The sequence below is a fragment of the Pongo pygmaeus genome, chromosome 8 (assembly GCF_028885625.2).
Source record: "Pongo pygmaeus isolate AG05252 chromosome 8, NHGRI_mPonPyg2-v2.0_pri, whole genome shotgun sequence".
NCBI classification, from domain to species: domain Eukaryota; kingdom Metazoa; phylum Chordata; class Mammalia; order Primates; family Hominidae; genus Pongo; species Pongo pygmaeus.
The window spans coordinates 37,466,879-37,477,248 of NC_072381.2; the positions used below are offsets into that span (position 1 = coordinate 37,466,879).

The 10,370-nt window shown below is 38.4% G+C and overlaps 1 pseudogene; it reads right to left on the reverse strand.

Annotated features, from left to right (window-relative positions):
* Nucleotides 1-951: 951 nt before the first annotated feature.
* LOC129044991 (NADH-ubiquinone oxidoreductase chain 5-like) lies at nt 952-8,070 on the reverse strand (annotated as a pseudogene).
* Nucleotides 8,071-10,370: the final 2,300 nt, after the last annotated feature.

Here is a 10,370-nt window from a genome sequence, read left to right on the forward strand (position 1 = left end):
AAATGCATCTTTTACTTTGGGCCAAAAAGGTGAAAGCCATTGAGCTTCACTGCTATACTTTATACAGAAAGCAGGTAACATTTTCAGGGGTTAATCATTTTTCTGTACCTGAGTGTCAAAGTTGGTTTTGATGGTGATTGATGGGAGAGGAAGAAACCTGAAGATACCAGTGATTTCTACACATCTTGAGTCCTCTCTTTCACAGCTTGCCTGAATGGAAGTGATGATGCTGGCACAAAGCCAATTCCTTGTCTGAATGTTTGTGTTCCCCAAAAATTTGTATGTTAAAACCTAATCACCAAGGTGATGATATTAGAAGGTGGGGCCTTTGGGGTTGATTAGGCCATGAGGATGCCATCCCATGAATGGGATTTATGCCCTTGTGAAGGAGGCCCCAGAGAGCTGCCTTGCCTCTTCCACCATGTGAGGACACATGGAAGGCACTATCTATGAGGGAAGGGTCCTCACCAGACACCAAATCTGCTGATGCCTTGATCTTGGACTTTCCAGCCTCCAGAATCATTCTAATGTTTGTAAATTACCCAGTCTAAGGTATTTTGTTACCACAGCCTGAATAAAGACAATTCCTCATCCTCTTTCATTATGACTGACAGTGAATGTGCTTGCCTATGCTACAGCTACTGGAGATTTTGCTGTTTGCTTTGTGTCACTATTTGGTCTTACAGTTATGAAATGGATAGAAATTATTCACCCACATCTTTGCCTCCCTCTGCTTTTTTCTTCTCCCTTCCCTTCGTTGCATTTGGTTCAGAGAGGCTGTGTCCTCATGACACCATTTCATCCTGGCTTCCCAGACTCCTCACTTCAGGGATCTATAAGGTGATGTTTTCCCCCTGCCACCCCCACTGTTTCTTTGAAACTTACCTGATCTCCATCTCATGACTCTGTGGCCTGACAGATGACCACGAAGTTATTTTTCAAGACACTGATTCAGACTAAAATAGTAATGGATGTGTATGTGACACCTTCTAGGAGGTATTTTTATTTCTAATGGAAGCAGAGTATTAATGAAAAGGAATGAAAGTAGCATAGGAGGCATATTTGGCTGGGGTGGAAGTGGGTTGTGGAAATTTTGACAGTTTCTTTCTTATAAGGAAACCAGGAGAACCTCTGCCTAAACATACAACTGGTCTTCATTAAACTCCAGACACTCTTTCAGTCTGTTTCAAGCATGACACAAATTAAACCATTACTATATTTTTAAAAAATATTATTTAAACAATTTATTACTGAAGGCAAATTCAGAAATAGACCCAAGAAATTTTATTTATGTTGTCAACACTCTACTGGGCAATTATAACTTGAAAACTTACATCATTATTTAGCCCTACTCTTTCTTTGCTGTTTTGGTCCAACATGTACTGAGTTTTTCTGATTTACACCCAGAATGTTTTGTTCCTTGATTTGATCCCTCCTTTCTTTTCCTACGGCAGCTGTATTCATCTTATCTACATGGAATATTTCAAGAGCCTCACAATTTCTTCTCTTTCTCTTATTCATTCACTTTGTCATTTGTATTATACCTTCAAAACCATAGTTCTGATCATTTCACTCACTTGTGCAAAATCATTTGTGCCCCTCAATTACCTATAGAATAAAATCCAATCTTCTTCCCTTTGAATTTCTCAACCATCTGGCCTCATCATTCCTTTTACTCATTAGCTAAAAGAAATTAATTGTTGTTCATTGAATATCCCACATACTTCTGTAATTATACCTTTGCTTACTCTTATGCATAAATCTTACTGGAATTTCCTTCCCACAGTGTCTGTGGTCCAGAATCCCTTATAATTTTTAAGGGCCAGAAGAAATATTACCTTTTCTAAGATATCCACAATACTTGCTTCACAGAATGAGCACAATCTTTTTTTCCCCTCATAACTATCCTAACACATTGTGTGTTAAATTCTTGACCACTTTTTTTCCCTTTTTAATGTTTTTACTTAAGAACAACTTTATATATAGTAAAATGCACAATTCTCAATAGTATAGTTTAATGTGTGCTAAGAAATGCATACCCCTGAAATAGAGATACAGAGTATGTGCATTATCCCAGAAAATTCCCTATGGCCCTTGGACAGTCAGTCCCCACTGCCACTCCTTACCGAATGCAACTAGTGTTCTGATGTCTTTGACTACAGATTATTTTTACTATTTCTACGACTTCATATAAAAGGAGTCATTCAGTATAATAGTGTCTTCTTTAATATTGTAGTTTCTTTCACTTAAACTATATTTGAGAGTAAACCACGTTTTATCACTTATCAATTGTTTATTATTTTTAATGCTTAGTTGTATTCCATTGGATGAGTACAACATAATTTGTTCATTCACGGATGAAAATTCATTATTGTCAGTTTTTTGGCTATTAGAAGAAAGCTACTATGAGCAATCTTTTTATGAACACACATTTTCATTTATCATGGATAAATACTGCCATATTTGCCAAAGTGTTTAAAACTTTTATACTCTAATGAATAATGTATGAGAGATCCAGCTGCCTACCTCTTCAATAGTTGGTGTCAGTTCTTTTTTTTTTTTTTTTTTTGAGATGGAGCTTCATTCTTTTTGTCCAGGCTGGAGTGCAATGGCGCGATCTCGGCTCACCGCAACCTCTGCCACCCGGGTTCAAGCAATTCTCCTGCCTCAGCCTCCCGAGTAGCTGGCATTACAGGCATGCGTCACCACGCCCAGCTAATTTTGTATTTTTAGCAGAGATGGGGTTTCTCCATGTTGGTCAGACTGGTCTCAAACTCGTGATCTCAGGTGATCTGCCCACCTTGCTCTCCCAAAGTGCTAGGATTACAGGCATGAGCCACCACACCCAGCCTGGTGTCAGTCCTTTTAACTTTAGCTGTCTGGTGGGAAGGTAAATTACCATAATTATAATTTTCATTTCCCTGATGACAAAAGAAGTTGAGCTCTTTTCATGCACAAATTGATAATTCATATTCCTTAGTAAATTGACTGTTTAAACTTTGATCTAATTTTTAAATTTTGTTATTTGCCCTTGTATTATTGAATTATGGGAGTTCTTTACATATTCTAGGTACAAATTCTTTGCCATATGTACTTATTGTAAATGCTTTCTTCCAATTTCGGGGCTGGCTATACCTGTTTAAGTGGTGTTTTTTGATAAGTGCAAGTTTCAATCTTGATTATGACCAATTTATCAAGCCCACATTTGTGAATCTCATTATCTAAAATAATGTGCAGGTGCAGATAAGGCCTTGGAGATGAGTTTCCACAAATACAGTTTCTCCAATCAGAAGATCTATGAGCTAAAGATATTACCTGCTTCTTAGGCACCCAATGTACAAGGGTAAGATCAGCAGAGCATAACCACTGTAGATGTCCTATTTGAAGAGTAGGGAAACAAGAGGCACTTCACACTCATTGGGCCATAGCAATTCTGAAATGCATGCAGGCACATGCTGCCAGTTCCTTGGCTGGAGCTTAGTTAGAAAAAGTCACTATTGCTCTTGGATCCACCCTCTGGATTCTTGGTTCCTCCCTGTGTGTTATCCAGCTGGTGTTTATAGCTAAGTAGTTTCCTCAGGATTCCATAAACATCTTTTTTTTTTTTTTTTTGAGACAGAGTCTCACTGTCGCCGAGGCTAAAGTGCACTGGTGCAATCTTGGCTCACAACAACCTCTGGCTCCCAGGTTCAAGCGATTCTCCTGCCTCAGCCTCCCGAGTAGCTGGACTATAGATGTGTGCCACCATGCCCAGCTAATTTTTGTATTTTTAGTAGAGATGGGGTTTCACCATATTGGTCAGGCTGGTCTTGAAGTCCTGACCTCATGATCTGCCCTCCTCAGCCTCCCAAAGTGCAGGAATTACTGGTATGAGCCACCGTGCCCAGCCATCTTTTTAATTTTGTCCTTTTTCTCCCAAAACTGGTGGCAGCTTTGTCAGTACTACTCTCTTAAAAATCTTGTGGGATTCCTGTGAATCTGTTTGTACTTGATTTCTTTATGTAAAAGCCCTACCCATCTATTTCAATACTAACCAGTTTTTATATAGGGCTCCCTATAAAACAGCTATGGGACAATGTCCTTGAGATTATTAGATGTCCTAATGTGTAATAAAGAATATATTTGAGACATATGCATCAGAACCTTACAGGAAATTTCTTTTCTCTTTGAGGTACCTCCTTGATTCTTTTTGAAGTCTTGACAAAATATTTTACAATAATGCCCTTGGCTTTATCTTTAGATGATGTTTTCCTAACAGCATGCTGGATTGGATTATTGCTGTGATGGCATTTCTTAATTTGACAATCTTGGAGAGTGTGAGAATGAATCTCTCACATTTTGATAGGCTGTGTTTTCATTTTCATTTGGTTTAAATAAATTTCTAGGCTGGGCGTGGTGGCTCACACCTGTAATCCCAACACTTTGGGAGGCCGAGGCAGGCAGATCACGAGGTCAGGAGATCGAGACCATCCTGGCTAACATGGTGAAACCCCTTCCCTACTAAAAATACAAAAAAAATTAGCTGGGTGTGGTGGTGGGTGCCTGTAGTCCCAGCTACTTGGGAGGCTGAGGCAGGAGAATGGTGTGAACCCGGGAGGCGGAGCTTGCAGTGAGCCGAGCTTGCGCCACTGCACTCCAGCCTGGGTGACAGTGCAAGACTCCATCTCAAAAAATAAACAAATAAATAAATAAAATAAATAAATAAATTTCTCATTTCCCCTCTGATTTCCTCTTTGCCCTCTAGGTTGCTTAAAAATGTGATTTTTGGGCTAGGTGTGGTGGCTCACACCTGTAATCCCAGCACTTTGGGAGGCCGAGACAGGTGGATCATGAAGTCAGGAGATCGAAACCCTGTCTCTACTAAAAAAATACAAAAAATTAGCCAGGAGTGGTGGCAGGTGCCTGTAGTCCCAGCTACTCGGGAGGTTGAGGCAGAAGAATGGTGTGAACCTGGGAGGTGGAGCTTGCAGTGAGTGGAGATCGCACCACTGCACTCCAGCCTGGGCAACAGAGCAAGACTCCATCTCAAAAAAAAAAAAATGTGATTTTTGATCTTCAAAAATTAAAAATATTTGGGGGATTCTACAAATATCTTTCTGCTTTTAATTTCTACTTTACTTCTGTTATGTTTGGAAAATACACTCTGTGTCATGTCAGTAGTCTTAAATTAACGAGACTTATGTCTCATCATATGGTGTATCTTTTTAAATATTCCATGTGTACCTGAAGAGCATGTGTATTCTGCTGCTCGTTGATGAACTGTTGTATTAGGTCAAGTGTACTGAGGGTGTTGATCAGATCTTCTATATCCTTATTATTTTTTGTTTTACTTTTGGTTAGTTTCTATTAATAATTGAAAAAGAAGAGTTAATATCTCCAATTATAAGTGCAGATTTGTCTGTTTCTCCTTTAATTATCTCAGTTTTTGTTTTATGTATCTTGAGTTTCTTTTATAAGGTGAGCATATATATCTCCTTGAAAAGTTGAACTTTTTTTTTTTTTTTTTTGAGACAGAATCTCGCCCTGTTGCCCAGGCTGGAGTGCTGCAGCGCGAGCTCCGCTCACTGCAAGCTCCACCTACCGGGTTCACGCCATTCTCCTGCCTCAGCCTCCCGAGTAGCTGAGACTACAGGCACCTGCCACCACACCTGGCTAATTTTTTTGTATTTCTAGTAGAGACGGGGTTTCACCGTGTTAGCCAAGATGGTCTCGATCTCCTGACCTTGTGATCCACCCACCTCCGTCTCCCAAAGTGCTGGGATTACAGGCGTGAGCCACCGCGCCCGGCCAAAGAATTGAACTTTTTATCATTATGAAATGTCCTTCATTATCTCAGTTAATATTGCATGCCTTGAAACATACACTTTCTACCCACTCCAGCTGTTTTATGATTAACATTTGCATGGTTTATCTTTTCCCATCATTGTACTTTTAACCTAGTTGTTTTCTTATATGTAAAATAAATCTCCTGTTAAAAGCATATAGTGAATCTTGTATGTATGTTTTCCAGACAGACAATTTGTGCTTTAAATTGGAGTGTTTCATCCGTTTGCGTTTAAAGTAATTATTGATGTAATTGGGTTTACACCCTGTCATTTCTCCCACTATTTGGCCCATCTGTTCTTTGTTTCCCTTTGCTTCTTGTCCTCCCTTCTTTTGGATTAATAAGTGGTGTGTGTGTGTGTGTGTGTGTGTGTGTGTGTGTGTGTGTGTGTGTGTATTCTGTTTTATCTTGATTATTGTCTCATTAACAAGACACTTTTGTTTTAGTTTTAGAGGTGGGTCTATGGTTTGCAGCATGAAAACGGAGACCATATCACAGTCTCTGTTGAAAGAGCAATATTACATACCACTTCACATATTAGGTGAGAGATCTATAACAACATACTTTCACTGCTCCCTCATCCTTTATTCCACTGTTGTTGTATATTTTATTTCATTTTGTATATACCTTACAGTGGGTTGTACGGTGAATTGTGATTGGGTAAAATCCTAGTATATTAGAGAAGTTGAATATTTGTAATGAGTATTTTATTTTAAGAATATTAGTTATAAAACTAAGTTCTAATGAAGTAAGAGTCCTAGGATGGCTACACTTAGGGCTGTAAGTTTTAGATCAAGTGATATTGTTGTTTGGGGAGATGAAGTAGGGATAATGTTATTGGTGATGAGAAATCCAGCGAATATACTGCTGATTATAAGCCATTTAATTGGATTTATTAGGGAAGGGTTATTTTCGTTAATGTTGATTAGGATTGGGAAGCAGGGTTGTCCTATTAGGGCGAAGGAAATAATTTGGATACTACAGAAACTTATTAGAGAGGTGGCAATGAGAGTAATAGAGAGGGTTCAGGCGTTGGTATATGAAGTGTTTGTGCTTTCGATGATGAGATCTTTAAAGTAAAAGCCTGTGAGGAAGGGCATAACTGTAACTGCTAGGCTGTCAATAATAAGGGAGGAGGAAGTAAGGGGTAAAGTCTTAAATAGTCCTGTTTTTCGGATGTCTTGTTCATCGTTGAGGTTGTGGATGATGGATCCTGAACATGTAAATAATGTAGCTTTGAAAAAGGCATGGGTGCAGATGTGTAGGAATGCTAGGTGTGGCTGATTAATGCGAATTGTGACTATTATAAGGCCTAGTTGACTTGAGGTGGAGAATGCTACAATTTTTTTACGTCATTTTGTGTTAAAGCACAGATTGCTGTAAATAAGGTGGTGCCAGCTCCTAAACATAGTGTAAGGTTTTGGATTAGCATGTTATTCTCTATTAATGGGTGGAAGCGGATAAGCAGGAAAACTTCTGCCACAACTATAGTGCTAGAGTGGAGTAGGGCTGAGAATGGGGTTGGGCCTTCCATGGCGGAAGGAAGTCAGGGGTGGACACTAAGTTGAGCTGATTTTCCTGTTGCTGCTAAGAGAAGGCCAATTAATGGAAGAAAATTGGGGATAGGATTCAGGATAAATATTTTTTGAGGTTCTCATGTATCAGAGGATGAGAGGAATCGTGCTATGGCTAGAATGAAGCCAATATCACCAACGCGATTATGTAGGAGTGCTTGGAGGGCTGCTGTATTAGCATCTGCTCAGCCATGTCATCAGCCAATTAGTAAAAAAGACAAAATTCCTACACCTTCTCATCTGACAAAAAGTTGAAAAAGGTTGTTGACAGTAACTAGAATTAATATTTTGGTGAGGAAGATAAGTAAATATTTGAAAAACTGGCTAATGTTAGGATCTGACTTTATATATCATATTGAGAATTCTGTAATAGATCAGGTGACGAATAGTGCTACTGGAATAAATATCATGGAGAAGTAGTCTAGTTTGAAGCTTAATGAGAAATTTAAGGGTTTGAATTGTTATTCAATGTCAGTTTGAGGTGATGACTTCTTGGTTGGTGTACATAAACATTGTTGTGGGAATGAGGCTAATGGTGAATGTGCACGCGATAGCTATTTTTACATAATATGGGTACGAGTTTTTCTTGCAAGGGTTGATGAAGGTAATAATGATTGGTAAGGTTAAGGAAATTAAGGTTATTATAGTAATGGAAAAATGCATGATTATTACTTTTATTTGGAGTTGCACCAATATTTTTGGTTCCTAAGACCAACGGGTAGCTCTTACCCTTTAAAAGTTGAGAAAGCCGTGTTGTTAGGCATGGGGGCATGAGTTAGCAGTTCTTGCATACTTTCTTGGTAAATAAGAAGTTACAGACTTCTATTATCAGATCCACAATCTACTATTTTGACTAAACTATATTTACAGGGTATAAAGCCTATAATTATTGTAGGGTTTAGAGATAATAGGTGAAAGATGTATAAATATTAATATACTTTCTCATGTAAAGGAGGGTTTAATACTGTTAATATAGTATGTACATGTTCCTCGTTGTGTTGTGACAAGTATATAAAGGGAATAAAGGGCTGTGGTTAATATATTAAGTCCTATAAGCATAATGGTAATGTTTGATCAGGAGAATGAAGCTATTATTACAAGGAGTCCTCCTATTAGATTAATGGTAGGGGGTAAGGCAAGGTTGGTAAGATTCGCTGTAAGTCATCAAAAGGCTATTAGTGGAAGTAATGGTTCAAGGCGTCAAGAGAGCAGTATAATTCGGCTGTGGACTCACTCGTAATTTGAATTTGCTAGGCAGAATAGTAAGGACAGAGTGAGTCCGTGGGCAATTATGAGGGTAATTGCACCGGTAAAGCTTCAGGGGGTTTGAATAAGGATAGCCAATGATAACAAGGTTCAATTTTTTTTTTTTTTTGAAACAGACTCTCGCTCTGTCGCCCAGGTTGGAATGCAGTGGTGTTATCTTGGCTCACTGCAACCTCCACCTCCCGAGTTCAAATGATTCTCCTGCCTCAACCTCCCGAGTAGCTGGGATTACAGGCACACGCCACCATGCCCGGCTAATTTTTTGTACTTTTAGTGAAGACGGGGTCTCACCATGCTGGCCAGGTTCATCTCGAACTCCTGACCTCGTGATCTGCCCACTTCTCTGCCTCCTAAAGTGCTGGAATTACAAGCATGAGCCACCACGCCCTGCCTTAAGGTTCAATTTTTAAAAACAAATTTTAAAAAAAGAAAATGTCTTTATTTTTACCAATGTAGTTCGTACTTCCATGGCTTGTATTTCGAAGTGTAATCCAAATTTCCATCTGACATTTTTCTCCTTTAGTCTGAAGAACCTTATTTGACATTTCTTTCAATGCAAGTTTGTGGTGCTGAATTCTTCTAACTTTTGTTTATTTTAAAATGTCTTTATTTCAACATCATTTTAAAAAAAATGTTCACTGGTTATAGAATTCTAGATTGACATGTTATCTTTTCTTTCAGTATTTTTAAGATAGAATTTCAGTGTCTTCTGGCTTGCATTGCTGTCTTTTTTGTAAGAAATACAATACTTTTTAATTTATGTTTTCCTTCTATTTGTGGTGTATTATACTTAGTGTTTTGTTGCTTTTTAAGGTTTTCTCAGACCTGGAGCAGTGGTTCACATTTGTAATCCCAGCACTTTAGGAGGCCAAGGCAGACAGATCACTTGAGGCCAGGAGTTTGAGACCAGCCTGGCCAACATGGTGAAACGCCATCTCTACTAAACACACGCACACACACACACACACACACACACACACACACAAAATTAACTGGGCATGGTGGCTCATGACTGTAATCCTATCTACTTGGAAGGCTGAGGCACAAAAATCACTTGAACTCAGGAAGTGGAGGTTGCAGTGACCTGAGATTTTCCCACTGCACTCAGCCTGGGAGACAGAGTGAGACTGTCTTGAACAAAAAAAAAAAAAAAAAAGTTTGCTTTTTATCATTGTTTTTTTCAGAGATATGTCTATGATAGTTATACAAGTTTTTATTATTGTGTATATGTTCAATCTGCTTGTAATTTATTGAATGCTTAGGATCTAAGAGTTGATATTTTCAGCAAATTTGGAAAATTTGGGGCTATTTCTTCAAATACATTTTCTATCCCAATTTCTTTCTCCTTTCTTGCTAGGAGTCCAATTACATGTATCTGAGAACATTGGATATTGCCCCACTGTCTTTAAGACTGTCATTATTTAATATTTCAGCATTTTTATTCTATGTGCTTCATTTTTGTTATTTCTTAATGCGATTTCCTCAGCTTTTCTGATATTGTTTCCACAGTATCCAATTTACTAGTTAGTTAAGTGATTAACTAATTTTAGATATTTTAGGTTTTAAGGTCTGGAATTTCCACGTAATCATTTTCTACAATTACCATTTCTCTACTGAGATTCCCCATCTGTTCACTCATTAAGCTCATTAGTTCCTTTATATTTGTCAGCTAATTCCAGTCCCTTTGTCATTTCGGGGTCTATAAT